The 17,163-nt window shown below is 35.3% G+C and overlaps 1 pseudogene; it reads left to right on the top strand.

Annotated features, from left to right (window-relative positions):
• Positions 1 to 628: 628 nt before the first annotated feature.
• On the top strand, positions 629 to 12,407 carry LOC122316274 (annotated as a pseudogene).
• Positions 12,408 to 17,163: the final 4,756 nt, after the last annotated feature.

Genomic DNA, 17,163 nt, shown 5'->3' with positions numbered 1-17,163 from the left:
ACCGAACCGAAACCTGTCGGTCCAGAGAAAATAGGACCGAAACCGACCGGACATTCTACCGGTTCGGTTCGGTCCGGACCGAAACTGCCGGTCCGGTCGGTTTTGCCGGTCCGGACCGTCCGATACTCTCCCCTAGTAGATAGGAACCTGAGGAGCATCAAAATGAAAATTCCATCTTTTCAACGTAGGAATGACCCTGAAATCTATTTAGAGTGGGAGAAGAAATTAGTGTTGATTTTTGCTTATCACACTTATTCAGAGGAGAAGAAGGTGAAGCTAGCGGTAATTGAGTTCACTGGTTATGCAGTTATTTGGTGGGATCAATTAATGACCAATAGGAGAAGGAATCATGAGAGACCTATAGAAACATGGGGTGAGTTGAAAACTCTCATGAGGTGAAGATTTGTACCTAACCACTACTATAGAGATCTCTACCAAAAATTACAAAACCTTACACAAGGTTCTTGGAGTGTAGAGGATTACCATAAGGAGATAGAGGTGGCTATGATTCGGGCTAATTTAGAGGAGGATCGGGAGACCACAATAGCTAGATTTAAGTGGTTTGAATAGGGACATAGCCAATGTAGTTGAGTTGTAGCATTATGTGGAGGTAGAAGACAAGGTGTATATGGCTATGAAGGTGAAGAGACAGTTAAATAGAAAGCGGGTAGCAAGGTATACTTCAGTTTCTAGCACTCATTGGAAACTAAAGTGGGATAGAAATGATCAAGCTGAAGTAAAGGGAAAGGCTGAACCACTTAGGGGAAACGAAGAGGGAACTAGCAAGAACAAACCCAAGGTAGATTTTCAACTTTCAAGGAACAGAGATATTAGATGTTTGGGTTCAAGGCACATTGCGTCTCAATGTCCAAACAAGCGAGTAATAATTTTACATGACAATGAGGAGGTGATGATTGAGAGTGAGGGTCATAGTAATGAGATGCTTGAGTTGGTTGATGTTTGTGATGATGATGGAGTGAAATATTTCGTAGAAGGTAAGTCTCTTGTTGCCAGGCGTGCTCTCAATACGCAAATTAAGGTAGATGATATGAAGTAGCATAGAGTGAAAATATTTCATACTAGATGTTAAGTAAACAAGGTGTGTAGTATGATTATATGTAACAGCCCGCTAGAAATTTAATTGTGAAATTTCTATTAACTTTAAGAATCTCGTGAAAACCCCATAAGTTTTCACGAATCCATTAATCATATAGGTTTTTGTCTAACTATATAGTTAGTATTATTATTTACTATGGTATCAGAAGTGTGTTTTTGATTATTGGAGATAGTTAGAAGTGTCAAAATGTATTATGGTTTGTGCCATTAGACTCGGAGGGTTATTTAAAGTCTTATGGCGCAATAACATTTTTTCATATTTTCGGTCAAAAGGTCTGTTTAAAACTGTAGATATTATTGGATAAAAAGAAATATCTTGAGGTAATTTTCATGAATATTATTGGGTAAAAATATTTTGAGTTGATTTTTATAGATATTATTAGATAAAAATATCTTAAGTTGATTTTTTGTAGATACTATTGGATAGAATATTATGAGATAATCTTTTATAGATATTTTGGGTAGGAGAAAACTACACTCAACTCTCAACTCCAGCCTCATCTCTTCCATATCTCATCCATAATTATCTCCAGCCACCTCTCCCCATGAAATTATCTTCAATTACACATTCCAATAAAAGATTATCAAACACTCTCTCTCGGACAGCTTTTAGGAGGTCTTTTGCACGCCCATTTCGAAGCTGTTGTAAGTGTTTTATCATAAAGTCTCCTTCATATACGTTGTTCCTTTTTGAGTCTAGTTTACATGGATATCTTATTTGCCCCATTTGAAGATCATTTGGTCAGTAAAATATTGTACAAACTATAGAAAGGTCATTCTGGGAGATAAACTGGAGAATATGTTATAGTTTGGAGTTTTTGACCAAGCTAATGGATAGATATTGGTCCGAAATTTTTATGGAGTATTGTTAACATGTATATATGACTATTGGTTGAGGATTTTTGCATGATTAAAGGTTTTGATGAAAGATTTTCTTAGATTTAGAAACTTAGAAACTGGAAGAGGAAAAACAGATTCTGTTTTGAGAAAGTTTAACTCTTTGGTGGTCTAAACCTATTCTAATGACTTTAATAATTTTATTGGAGGATCCTAAGTATCTTATATACATGTTATATTATTATTTTGAAGATATTTGATGTTAGTTTTAAAGATATGAAATTTTATGCAAAGAGATATTCAAATAAGCCAAAGTGTGGATATTCTTGGCTAAATTTATGTTTTGGTTAATTTCTAACCATGTGATCTTGAATTAGAAACTTATATATGTTTTAGGACATCTTTTTAAACCATGTGATGGTTTGGTTTGAAGATCATATATTTATAAGTCATAGATCAAGAGATTTATCAAAACTAGTTGAGGAAAAAGTTTCTGTTTTTGGACTAAGTGTAAAACCAAAAACTCCAAATGTTATTTTGTGATTTTGGTGACTTTAGTTTGATGATTTAAAGCATGGTTGATGTTAGGATGATATTATGAATATGTTAGAAGTAAGATTTGATTTTTGAAATTCTTGGAGATGTTTTGATTTAAGGTCAAAACTTGTGATTCAAGTGCTTGGATCTTTTTACAAAAAAGTTTGGTGTTAATTATTAGCTTTTTCTAAATGGATGTTTTAAGTATGATTTTGAACTTAGGATTGGAAGATGTTTGTTGCAAAATTTTGGTTTAAGCATGAGTTTTGAAATTTGAAGGAATTGCAACAAAAAAATCAATGGAAATGGCCTATGGATGTTTCGGCCATAATGTGTTCTTCATAGTTGTGTTTTGTTTTAAATTTTTCTGAGTTGATATTTAAGTTTAGGACAAAATTTACATGATGAATGTAAATTTTGGAAACTTTTGGAATTAGTATGCAAAATCCTTAAGTTATGGGTAAAACGGTCATTTTCCCACATGTAGAGAGTAAAATGAAAATTTTACTCTTTAAGTTAGTATTTTCCATATTTCAAATTATTAGTGATTTAGTTCTAACTTTTAGAATCACTAATTACAGTTCCTCGTGATCGCACTTGAAGTTTTATAAGAAACGCGGAGATCGAGGTAAGTTAGCTTTTAACTTACTAGCAGTCTACTGTGTATGTGTGCTAAGTAAAAGAATTACAGTGTATGTATGTATGTTATCATATATGTCATGCCATGCCAAGTTATCATGTAATTGTCTATTATACAGAATTTATTCTGTCATAAATTTTTATCTGTTACACAATATATTCTGTCATGTATTACAATACATTACAAATATGTCATGTTAAATATGTTGTCTGTTATATGTTATGCCATGTTACGAAATGTTACTATCTCAAGTTGGTTATGTATTTCAAATTATGTTCAAGTCACGTTATGTTACGTCAGGGCTTCAGTCCTTTCATATTCCAGTCATGTTTCATCTTGAGTATATTCAGTTTATGTAGAATACATGGGGCCACAACAACTGTGGAGTATGTATTTAACTGCATAGTGATGTGTAGAATACATGGGGCCACAACAACTGTGGAGTATGTATTTACACATAGAATACATGGGGCCACAACAACTGTGGAGTATGTATTTTTCATGTTAAGTCAAGTTTATGTAGAATACATGGTGCCACAACAACTGTGGAGTATGTATTTATACATAGAATACATGGGGCCACAACAACTGTGGAGTATGTATTTTTCATGTTAAGTCAAGTTTATGTAGAATACATGGGGCCACAACAACTGTGGAGTATGTATTTAACTGCATTATGATGTGTAGAATGCATGGGGCCACAACAACTGTGGAGTATGTATTTACACATAGAATACATGGGGCCACAACAACTGTGGAGTATGTATTTTTCATGTTAAGTCAAGTTTGTATAGAATACATGGGGCCACAACAATTGTGGAGTATGTATTTTCATGTTAATTCAAGTTTCAGAGCAAGTTCATGCTAAGTCAAGTTGCAAGTCAAGTTCAGTTCATGTTTCAATTTAAGTTATGTCAATTATGCTATGTTGTATGTCAAGTTATGCTTTAATTACTTATGAATTTGATTATGCATTTATGCTTTTACTGTCATACATGCATTATTAGTCTGTATGGAAGTTTTTTGTTAACTTGCTGAGATTTGTAATCAAATCTCACTGTGGTAGTCCCAACTACTATTCCCCCCGAATGGTAGATCTTGTTACAGGACCTGAAGGAGGATCAGGAGCTGACCAACTAGACACAGTCGACTGAACGACGATGCGTCGTTAATGTTAATATAGTAGTTAAATTACTACTTGTACGATGGAGTTGCATCTCCAGTACTATTGGATCATAACTATTTTGGAATAGTGCTGTGATCTTAGTTATTCAATGGATCTTTATGTATGAAGTATGTTTTAAGTATTGGGATATTTCCAGTTTGGTGCATAGTATTGCTAAAGAAAAAAATTATCCGCTGCGAATATTGCATAATGTTAGATGCATGTTAGGATTATTGCATCTTATATGTCATGAACGGGGGCAGGTAACCTTGTGTTGCATGTCTCGACACTTCAAATGTCCGTCCTATCCCAAACGGAATTTGGGGGCATCACATTATAGATGAGGGAAGTTATACCAATGTAGCTAGTACCAACCTAGTTGAGAAGTTGAGCATACCTTTATTGAAGCATCCTAGACCTTAAAAGTTGTAGTGGTTGAATGAATATGGGGAGGTTAAGGTCAATAAGCAGGTTTTGGTGGCTTTTACCATTGAGAGGTATAGTGATGAGGTGCTTTGTGATGTAGATCCTATGCATGCTGGCCAAATTTTGTTGGGGAGGCCATGACAGTATGATAGGAGGGTGATTCATGACGGGTTTAGAAACATGTATAACTTTGTAAAGGATAGAAAAACAATCAAACTTACTCATTTAATCCCAAAATAGGTCTATGAGGACCAACTGAATTTGAAAAGTAAGATTGAACAAAAAAGAATGGGCAAGGCCAAAACCTTAAGAAAAGGAGAGAGTGAAAAAGAAAATAGAGGGGTGGCTGGAAAAAAAAAAAAAAAAGAGTGGTGCCACAAGAGAAAAAAAGAAAGAGAACCTGCAGAGAGAAAATGAAAGACAAAGATGAATTTTTATGCAAAGGAGAGTGAGGTTCAGAGGGTCTTCTTAGCTGATCAGCCCATGATTTTTCTTTTTTACAAAGAGTCTTATCTTAATCTTGATGAAACTAACTAATCTCTTTCTAGTTTGACTGTTTATTTGTTACATGAGTTCTATAATGTATTTCTAAAGGAGATGCCGAGTGAGTTGTAGCCCATTAGAGGCATTGAGTATCAAATTGATTTCGTACTTGGAGCTGCTACTCCAAACCGACTAGCCTATAGGAGTAAACTAGAGGAGACAAAGGAATTTTAAAGGCAAATTGAAGATTTGATGAGCAAGGCGTACGTGAGAGAGAGCATGATTCCATGTGCAATACTAGTGCTACTAGTGCCAAAAAATGATGAAACTTGGAGGATGTGTGTTGATTGCAGAGTGGTCAGCAACAGATAGGCAGCCCATAACCTTCTTTAGTGAAAAGCTAAGTGGGGCAGTCCTAAATTATCCCACTTATGATAAAGAACTTTATGCTCTTATTTGCGCTCTAGAGACGTGACAACACTTCCTTTGGCGTAAGAAGTTTGTAATCCACACTGATCAGGAATCATTGAAGCATCTCAAGGGTCAAAGTAAATTAAATAAGAGACATGCTAGATGGACGGAATACATCGAGACCTTTCCTTATGTCATCCGTTACAGGTAATAAGGATAACATTGTTGCCAATGCTTTATCATGGAGGTATGTACTTCTTACTTCTATGAGTGCTAAAATGCTTGAGTTTGAATATGTGAAATACGTGTATGCTAATAACGTTGATTTTTCTGATGTGTATGTGGCGTGTGATAAAGCGGTATTTGATAAGTTTTACAAACATGATGGTTATTTGTTTAAAGAAAGTAAATTGTGTGTGTCAAATTGTTCAATGCGTGAATTATTGGTGCGTGAGGCACATGGTGAGGAATTAATGGGACACTTTGGTATTAAGAAAACTTTAAAAATTTTACATGAACATTTATTTTGGCATAGGATAAGAAGAGACGTCACTCGAATATGTGGTAGGTGCATTACATGTAGAAATGTCAAATCTAAGATTTTATTACATGGGTTGTATACACCCTTACCCGTTCCTAGTGAGCCATGGATAGATATATTTATGGATTTTATTTTGGAGCTGCCTAGTACAAAAAATGGTAGAGATTCTATTTTTGTGGTAGTGGACAAATTTAATAAAATAACACATTTCATTCCATGCTATAAAATAGATGATGTCACAAACATAGTTAATTTGTTTTTCAAGGAAATAGTGCAACTCCTAGGTGTACTTAGGAGTATTATTTCTGATATGAATGTTAAATTCCTTGACTATTTTTGGAAGGTTTAATTTCTTTTATGCTACACTTAGAAAAATCTTAAGTTTAGGCAAAAATTTTAGAAAAGTTAGTTTACAAAGTAATGTGGATTAATATGGTATATTAGATTATATGAAATTCTTTTTACTGCAAAATAGATATACTATATTACCTTATTCTATGTCACTTTTTAAACTTATTTATTTTTAAGAATCTTTTTAAACCTAGAACTTCTCTAACTCAAGACTGAGGTTCTATTTGGATATTAAGAGTATCTTAGATGATCTGTGAATAATAATAAAATAATTTATATATAATAGTATAAATAATAGTGAATAGTTTATTAATAATAAATAAATAATTTATAAATAATAGTAAAATAATCTAAAAATATTTAAAACAATTGTATTTTCAATAAGATCGTGAAACCACCGAGTCAATGCCACCTGCCAAGATAAATTCAAAAGGCAATGAATATTTGTTGCAAGAGAGTGGACTGCACGTGCGTGTGGGAGTACTAGTCAAAACAAAAGCTCTTAATAAAAACAATAATAATATTTGTAATTATAAAATATGTAAATACTATATATTTATATTTTAAAAAGTAAGTAAATATGAAGATTATATTAAAAAATTATTTTTTTCATAACAAATTTTTTTTTTTTTTTAAATAAATGTATAATATTTATATAATTTATGATTATATATCACATTATTCCCTATAAATAAAAAATAAAAAGTGAAAACAATGAAACTACTACTCGAGTGATTGAAATCATTCAACTAGATAATCACAATTACCAGGTACCTTATAATGATAAGCATTAATGGTATTATGGTACTATATATTCTTGTCCTTAATAATAAATGCTACTTTAGACCCCCTAGCTAGTGTAGTGCTCGAATAGGCTGAGATGACATTATTTTGGGCATGCTATAACTTATATGATTATGTCCATTAAATAACCCGACTTCCATTGTACTATGAGTAATAGTATATATCGTTATAGATTGTATAAGCGTTACGTATTTTGTTAAGTTTATTATTAAAAAATTAAATTTTTTTAATATAAATTCTATATTAATTTACTTTTTCAAGAGAAGTATATAATGTTTATACAATCTATAACTATAAATATCATTTTTCTTAAATTTTATATATGACAATGGCCATTAACATAATATTTCTAAAATTCAATATGTTTTTTTTAGACACAAAAGAAAATAAAAATTATGTTATTCGAGTTTGTGCTTTTGCCCATATTTTCCCGGTGGGGTACTTTGGGCCAATTTTATCGGATCGCATTATTCTCAGTGGGGGAAAAAAAGAAATAGTAATGCCATAACTTTAGATCTGCTCTTGTTACATGCCAAAACACACTACTTTCTCATTGAAGCCGGCCAACTTGGTTTCCCACCCGGAATTGTTCTCCAGCTTTGCCCTCATGTATATGTATATTATATTTTCAAGTTAATGTGTGGAGCACCTTCAGTAAAGTGCTTACACAACGTAATCAAGATTAATAAATGCTTTTTTTTTATCAATATTTTAATTGATGAGATGATCAGTATGTATTCGCAACTTTTTTGCAAAGTTCACATATCAACCCATGCAACAAGAATCCCAAGGGATTCTTTGAAGATAACAAAATTAGGTTCGATCCAAAACAATGATAGATAGTGAACTATATTTTGTCGTATTTGTTTTATTCGACAGCTACGTACGTATAGTATATACTTTTATATACAATAAGAATAATTTAATTGAATGTTACAACTTGGTTGGAATAGCATGCACGCATGCAGTCGGTGTCAAGTCTCTCCATATATTTGCACAAGTTTAAGATAATATTACGAATTACATAGCAAACCAAAAGGAAACAAAAAGGAGTACATTAACATTAATTTTTACGATCGAGAATAATAGTACTGTTTCTCATTTTGATTTATGTCATTTTCAGTCACATTTAATGACATGTCGAAGAAATCGTTCGAAATGTGATAACTCACCATATGTAATTGCGGATGTGTTCCTATATCAGCTCCTATTGAATGGTTAATATTCATTGGAACCTTTCAATGTATAAGATGAAAGAGAAGTTGATCACTTTGGCACTGTTTATGTTTGTGGATCTATGAGCGCGCATATGATCATTAAGCCGTTATGTGTTTTTATTTTGTGATTGGAATCATTATAAAGATTGAATATGACAATGGTTATGGGTGGGACAAAGACAAAAACAATGTGTATTGATGTTCCTACACTCATTCTCTTTTCAAATCCCATTTCGATGGGGAATAGATTCTATCATTATCCTAGACATTGAGGTATGTAGTGAAGAAGACATTGGATGCATATCAACCCTTAAAACGCGGATATAGACACGCTAGCTAGAATAGTGGTCATGTTGACAAATCGTATATGTGAAGGAGTACTCATCCATTTTTAAGATTAACGTGCATTATTTGGAAAATGAAATATTAGGAACCAACTTTGGAAAATATTTCATAAGACCCACTAGATCATACTAAGTACACACCATTATTGATAAATAAAGAGTTTTGTTATATATAAAGTGTATGAAGGGAACACATTGATATAAAGTAGTGCTTACTTATTTTTTACACTGATTAATATGGTAGATTTCACCATTAGTAATATATTTCATAGAGTAATACTATATACAGTCATCTTTGCATATTCTTTGTATATTCTACTGATGTGATTGGTCGCATTATGTTTTTTTTAATACTCATGCAGTCAATCACATAATGGAGGTATAAAAGAGTACACAAAAGTAACTATACATAATATTTTTGCAATTGATATATCGACAAGTGAATTTGAAAAATATGGCTTGTCATACATAAATGAAATATTCTATTATCAAGACGGTGTATGGAGCACATCTAATAAAATACTCACATGACATTATTTAATTTAAAAGATAAATTTTAAAATTTAAATCTTATAAATTAAATTTTATAATTTAAATTATATCATTTACATATCGACTGAAAAATAAAATAACCTTAAAAAAAATCTATCCATTATTAATGATCTCTATCCAGAGTAATGAGATTTCATATCTCCTTTCTCAGGCTAAATAAATGCTAACTTTTTATTTAAATTTTATATAATCAAAATCCAATAATAACAATGAGTGCATGTCCTCGTGATTGTCTTGATGAAAATAAAGCATAAACAAATGAGGAGGACGACTTAATTGGGGTTTACTATATATAGCTAGGGGAGGGAGGAGTCAACGCGCACGATCGCTGGGTAAGCGTACGAAAAAGATTGGGGGAAGACCGCGGCATGCGCGCGAGCGCAAAGCTAGCTGTGGGTTGTCGCGGGGAGCACCACGTCCATATCTCATGATCACACCATGCATGATTTTCTTTTTAGGATTTTGGGGGAAGAAAAATGCCATCCTACTGTACGGCCACTAACGTATAGATAAAAGGAAAAAGGGTGATGAAATTTATACTAGTTAAATATGTAAGCGTCATATAATCATTTTAAAAAAATTGAATAAATACAGAACATACTTGATAAAAAAACTAATTTTTTAATAATATAACTCATTATTTTTCAAACGAATTATAAGATAATTATACACTCTATAACTGTATTTAACGTTATTAAAAAAATAAAGCCATATTTAGATGCGATAGATATATTATCCTCGTGTTATAACCGTGTGATTGTGATGAGTGGACCAGCTCATTTGAGATGCTTTAGAATATATTCATCTCCTTCGCAACATCCTTGAATTAATCATTGCTCAATCCTTGAATTCATGGGATCCTCACGTCGTAACCGTGTGATTGGGATGAGTGAACCAGCTCATTTGAGATGCTTTAGAATATATTCATCTCCTTCGCAACAACCTTTTATTAATCATTGCTCAATCCTCGAATTCATGGGATCCCGGTGTCGTAACCGTGTGACTGGGATGAGTGGCCGGACTAGTTCATTTGAAATGCTTTAGAATATATTCATCTCCTTTGCAACAACCTTGAATTAATTATTGCTCAATTCTTGAATTCATGGGCAGAATGAGTATTTCTATATAGAGTAATGCTACTCATAATTTTTTTTTTACCACCATTCTTTCATCATTTTATGATGTAGTATTAAATAAATAAAAACTATTTATTATGTTTCACATGTGAGTCTATCATTTAATGACATATCAAGAGATGTTGAGAGGATGATGATAAATAGAGTTTTCCTGTATTTAACATAAGAGTAGTTCTATTTAAAGGTCTTTACACCACACACTATTTACGTGGCATAGTTTGATTTAAAAAATAAATTTTAAATTTGAATATTACAAACCAAATTATGTCATGTGGATCGTGTGTACATAGTGTAAAAAGCATTCAAATAACACTACCTATCATTATCCCACTCTAATATTTTTTTAATAGCATTTGAAAATTTAGGGCCAAAATTGTAATTTCTTAAGAAAATTTTAATTTTTTTCCCTCTAAAATTAACATGTAATTAGATTTTGAATTTTAACAAAAATTTAATATATATATATATATATATGTTTTGATTATTATAGATTCTTGAGTTGTTTCTATATTTTCAAGGGGTAAAGAATAACTTCTATAATTCTTAAAAAGAGATTAATTAAGGGGAAGAAGTATTTGCTTAAAATGGACAATGCTATGGTGCACAATAAATGTGCACCCCAAATATACACCAGTATAAATGGTTTTTTATTTTTCTTTAAAGCATTTTTTAAACATGCTTAACCATTAAAAAAATAAAAATATTAAAGTGGATACATTTAGTAGACATATTTGAAAGTCATAGTACTAGCATTTTCCTAAAAAATTTAGAGGCGCCTTAATTCCCCTAGATACGTCCCTATTACAATTCTCATTATGCCCTAAATAGTTTTACATATGGTTATTGACAATAATAATAATATTAATAACAACTTTACAAGTTTTGTCCAATTTGACCGGCATTTATAGATTTAGGAATTTTTTTTGGCAATATTTGATATAAGAAAAATGCTTCTTGCAACCGGCCTGTAAAACTGGTGGGGAGTCTCCACATCATTAATGAAATATAGTGTTTCATTTTTGCGCATTGCAGTAAGTAGGAAGAAGAAAATCTAGCTAACGCTGGCAGAATTTCATCTTCTTCTCCACAAAGCCACAGAAGGCCACTCACCCCTTTGTCTCTCCACAAACCCATGAAGCCATAGCTACTCCCCAAGAGGCACTTCCATTGGTCAACTAAAGCCGTTGAGGAAGAGAAAAAAGAAGATGATAAGGTGTTGGGCCGGGACCTGTAGCTGTTGCAGCCCAAGCACAAAGGAGAAAATTTTAAGCTGTGGTAGTTTTGAGGGTTCGATCGGTTTTCGCTTTTGGAAGGAACTGCTCGAATCTACCTCTGGGTCTCGGTTCCCGAGTGGTGGGACCCTCTTTGGGCATCGGTGTGGTCGCGTTCATATTGCCTTCCAAAGGGATCCCAATTCTCAATTTACCTTATTTATTGAGCTTGCTACTCCAATTAGTGTCCTGGTTTGAGAAATGGCATTTGGGTTGGTTTGAATTGCATTGGAGTGTGGTAGGGAAAAGGAAGAAGAAAATAAGGTTGTGAGATTGCTTGAAGAGCCGGCATGGAGGACTGATTGCAATGGGAAGACGTGCAGGTTTGCAACAATGAGAGAATGTGGGGCCAAGGAATTGTAGGTCTTGAAGGCTGTGGAGCCAATTTCAATAGTGCTGCTATTTTGCCTAGCAATGAAGCTGAAGCTACATCCGACGGAGAGCTAATGTACATGAGGGCCAAGTTTAAGTTTAAGATAATTGTAGGGTCTTGGGATTCTGAAGCTTTCTACATGATGAATCCTAATAGCAATGGATCGAGCTCCTGAGCTTAGTATCTACTTGCTCAGAGTCTAAGCAGTACTTGCTTAAGACTTGCCCCACCCATGGCATTGTACGCATACCAAAGATAAAGAGAGGGGAAGCAGCCCCAATCTTTTTGGTGGGTCCCTTTTTTTCTTTTTCCTTTTTTTGAAATACTGATCTCATTAACCATGAAATAAAGGAACACAACTCTCTACGGTCCAAAGTGACATAGAGTTACTTGTTTACATCATTTCTTTGTGTACAATAGGGAAAACACAACTTGGACAACTTTCAACTTCATAGACATCTGCCATCTCTATAGCTACTTTTGCAAGTTGGTGTGCTACCATGTTTGCCTCTTTATGGACATGAGATGCTGTCCAGTTGACACTTGAATTCAGTACCCTTCTTGCATCTTCAATAAGGCACCCCCTAAGCTCCAATCCAGTGCTTTGCTCTGCAGCACATCCACCACACGTTTAGCATCACCCTCTAAACAGATCTGTTGCAGTCCCAAGTCTTTGCAAAACACCGCTGCAACTAACAGTCAACTAACAGTCCATAAGCTTCAGCATCGAAAGGAGTCCCTCTTAAAGGTCTCTAAGCTCTTATAGTACCAACCACCTGGCCTTGGTAGTCTTTGACTATCACTCCTATCCCAACTCTTCCCTCCTTTGCTTTAATAATTGCATCCCAATTGAGCTTGTAAAAATTCTGCCTTGGTTTGGACCACTTATGCCCTGTTGCACCAACCTATTTCTTTGTTCCTTGGTCCGTTACAATGGTTTCTCTGAAAGTGGACAACTCTTCAATGGCCTGTTGATATAGTCTAGTCGGATGAGTGAATCCTTTCCCATGATAGAGCTCATTTCTTCTCATCTAGATCATTTTCAGTGTAATTGCAGCCTCTTCTAGCTCAGCAGCATCTAGATTTTCTACTAGAACGGACCAAATATCAAAGAAGAGGTCACTATGGTAGGTTATTTTTTGGACCTTTCTGTAGCTTTATTTGCACACATCCTGAGTAGCAACACAGCTCCACAAGGCATGACTTGAGGTTTCAGTGGCTCGTGTGCAGATAAAACAACTACTTTCCTCTATAATTTTCCTTCTCTTCAGGTTTGCTAGTGTTGGTAGGGCCTCATTGCATGCTCTCTACGTGAACTATTTGACACTTGGAGTAGTCCTTAGCTTCCATATACTCTTCCATATATGCTTGACTTGTGTTCTTCTAGATGATTCCTCTTGAAGATCAGCTTCCATTTATCGGTGAACATGGTAACCACTCTTTATTGAATACTGACCATTGGTGGTGAAATGCCAAACCATCCTATCTTCCCTACCTCTAATATTGAGGGGTATTGTTTTTACAGCTTCATACTCCTGTGTGGATAGCAGCTCCTGGATGAGAGGATGTTTCCATGTTTTGAGGTCACTGTCAATTAGATCACTTACCTTTTCATATTCACAACCCACTGGTCGAGTAGAGAATACTTTTTTTTATGGGAAAGAAGTTATCCACCAGTCCTTCCAAATGTTAATTTTGTGCCCATTGCCCACCCTCCACACGAGTCCTTCTTTTAGAACTTCCAGACCTGCACACACTCCTCTCCACGCAAAGGAAGGTCTTGACCCCAGTGTAGCATCTAACAACCCAGATTTTGAGAAGTACTTTTGTTTTAAGACCATAGCAGCTAAAGAGGATGGATTCTGTAAAATCCTCCACCCTTGTTTAGCAAGCAAAGCAAGGTTGAAACTTCTAAAATCTCTGAAACCAAGACCACCTGCCTCTTTGCTGTAGTTGAGTTGATTCCACCTGACCCATTGTATCTTTGAAGTATCCTCATTGTAGCCCCACCAAAACTTCCTGATAAGTTGGTTCAGCTTATTTGTAATCGAGGTTGGCACCATGAAAATCCTCATTGCATAAGTGGGAATGGCCTGTAGCACTGCTTTTAAGAGGACTTCATTCCCTGCATTTGATAAAAACTTATTCTTCCAGTTGGCCATCCTAGCCCAGGTTTTATCAATGAGTGTATGAAAGTTTGCCACTTTCTGCCTCCCTACTACAGCTGGTAGTACCAAGTACTTCTCGAAATTGCTGGTAGCTTTAACACCTGCTTGCTGCAAAATTTATGTCCTAACCATTGTCTGTGCATTCTTGCTGAATAGGATTGTGGATTTTTCTTTGTTCAAGACTTGACCCGATGCCTTTCCATAAACTTCAAGGACTTTGAGGACACATGAGAGCTCCTTGTTTGTTGCTTGACAAAAAAGTATGCTATCATCTACAAAAAACAGATGATTAACTGTGATGGGGCCTCTTCCAATAGGTGCAGGAGTAATCTGTCCAACTTGTTTAGCTCTTTTCAGAAGTGAAGTAAGGGCTTCTGCACACATGATGAAAATGTAAGGAGACACAGGGTCTCCTTGTCTAAGTCCCCTTGATGGCATGAATTTCCTTTGTGGTTCTCCATTAACCAAAATAGAATAGGATACTGAGTTAAGGCAAGATTGAATGAGCCTAATCCATCTTAGTGGGAATTCCATCTTAACCATTATAGCTTCTACAAAACTCCACTCTACCCTGTCATATGCCTTACTCATGTCAAGTTTTAGTGCCATACATCCTCTTTTTCCTTTCATTCTTGAGTTCATAGAGTGTAGAACTTCATAAGCTACTAATATGTTGTCTGAAATGAGCCTACCCGGGACACAAGCACTTTGATTCAATAAGATAAGGTTGTGGAGAATACCTTTCATTTTGTTAGCAAGGGTTTTAGAGACAATTTTGTACAACACATTACAAAGACTAATTGGTCTAAACTCAGCTACTTTCTTGAGGTTTTTCACTTTGGGAATAAGGGACATGTAAGTGTCATTAACATCTTGAAGGGACCTACTACAATTGGGGACTTCGAGTGCATAAGAATATACCTCCTCACCCACCACTTGCCAATGTTTTTGATAAAACTGTGCTGGGAAGCCATCAGATCCTGGTGACCCTAATGGATTCATCTTAAACACAACACCTCTGACTTCCTCTTGGGTGAATGGCCTTGAGAGCCAAGACTTCATATCAACTGTTAGTTTTGACTCCATGGCATGCAAGCAGTCATCAAAACCAGTGGGGCAAGAGATAGAAAATAGTGAAGAGAAATAACTAGTGAAAACTTCACCTATTCCTGCCTGGTCAGCAACTACTCTCCCTTGTTGATCCTCTATGCTTCTAATTGTGTTGGTTCTTCTTCTTTGAGAGGCCTGCTGATGGAAGAAGTGTGTGTTTTTGTCACCAAGTTTTAGCCAGTATTGCTTTGCCCTTTGGCACCATTTCACATCCTTTGCAACTAGAGAGGATTCTACTCTCTTTTGGAGTTGTTGCATTTCTGTTACATGGGAGCCAGTTCCAGTGTTCTGAAGATGGCTTATTCTTTTTAGTGTCTCTGCATTGATATTATGGTTTTCTTGCTGTGTTCTTTTCCTCCATTGTTGTAGAGCCTTTTGACATGTTTCCAGTTTGTGTCTCACTGTGTAGCCTGAAACACCTGCTGAGCTGGTGCTCTTCCACCCATTTACCACTATGTTATGACAATCTTCATGTAGATCCCACGCAGCTTCATACCTAAATTCTGGACTCCACCTTTTCCTGCACTGGTTTGGGACCTGTGTGTTTATGTAGAGGGGGGAGTGGTCTAATTTTACTGTTGCTAGAGCAGTACATGTTGCATATCTGAAGAGTTCTTTCCACTCCTTGTTAGCCATAGCTTGATCTATTCTTTCCTTGGTAAACTCCTTGCCCCTTCTGTTGTTAGACGAGGTAAAATGTTGTCCCAGGTGATGCACATCATAAAGTCCACATCTATCAACAGCTTGTCTAAATGCTACAATTTGGTTGTATGGTCTGCTAGCTGCTCCTTCCTTTTCTTTTTGATGCAGCACTTCATTGAAATCTCCTGCGCACAACCAAGCCACAGGTGATAAAGGCTTTAACATCTCAAGTAACTGGTAACTACTTTTTCTTTTGGCTGTCTCGGGGTGGCCATAAAACCTAGTGAATTGCCATGTTCTGTCACAAAGCTCTTCCTTAACCACTGCACTAATGTGCCATCTGGTATAACTAACCACTTTGACCTGCCATGCTTCCTTCCATAGCAAAGCAATTCCTCCATTCACTCCCACACTTTTAACAGCAAAGCATCCATCCATTTTCAGAGACCTCCTGACTGCCTCCATTCTTTGTTTGCTACTCTTAGTTTCCACAAAGAAAATTAAGAATGAGCCCTTTTCCTTAGCAAGTTTGCTAAGGATTCTAATTGACCAAGGGTTCCCAAGCCCTCGGCAATTCCACACTAGGATGCTCATTATTTTTGGTAGGGTTGGAAGCCAGCCTCTGCCATTGTGTTGTTGTTCTCCTTGGGATCATTCTTCCTCTTTTGGCGTTTTGGTTTAACATCATTCACTGCAATATTCCTCTTTTGGCTACTTCTGGTTCGACATTTGAGAGGGTAATTTGATACATCTTCCAAAGCCACCATCCCACCACCTTCATCTTGGTCTAAACCTCCTCTAGCAAGCCTTTTCCACTTCCTTATTTGTGTTTTCTCAGTCCCCTTAACTAACTCCTTATCTGTTCTTTTGTCATTCAAGATACCTTTGACTAGTCCTCCAAGAGTAATTAGTTCCTTATTAGTTTCATCTAAATTGTTTATTACTGCATTTTGAGCACCATTAGGCCCTTTATTTGAGATAGGGTCAAGTTCCATACTAGAGGGGTATGAAGTATTTTGTATCTCAAGTTCAGTTTCCA

Source organism: Carya illinoinensis, chromosome 7, assembly GCF_018687715.1.
Source record: "Carya illinoinensis cultivar Pawnee chromosome 7, C.illinoinensisPawnee_v1, whole genome shotgun sequence".
Taxonomy (NCBI): Eukaryota; Viridiplantae; Streptophyta; class Magnoliopsida; order Fagales; family Juglandaceae; genus Carya; species Carya illinoinensis.
The sequence above is the reverse complement of the archived record's forward strand: the minus strand, read 5'-3'. Positions and strand labels throughout refer to the sequence as shown.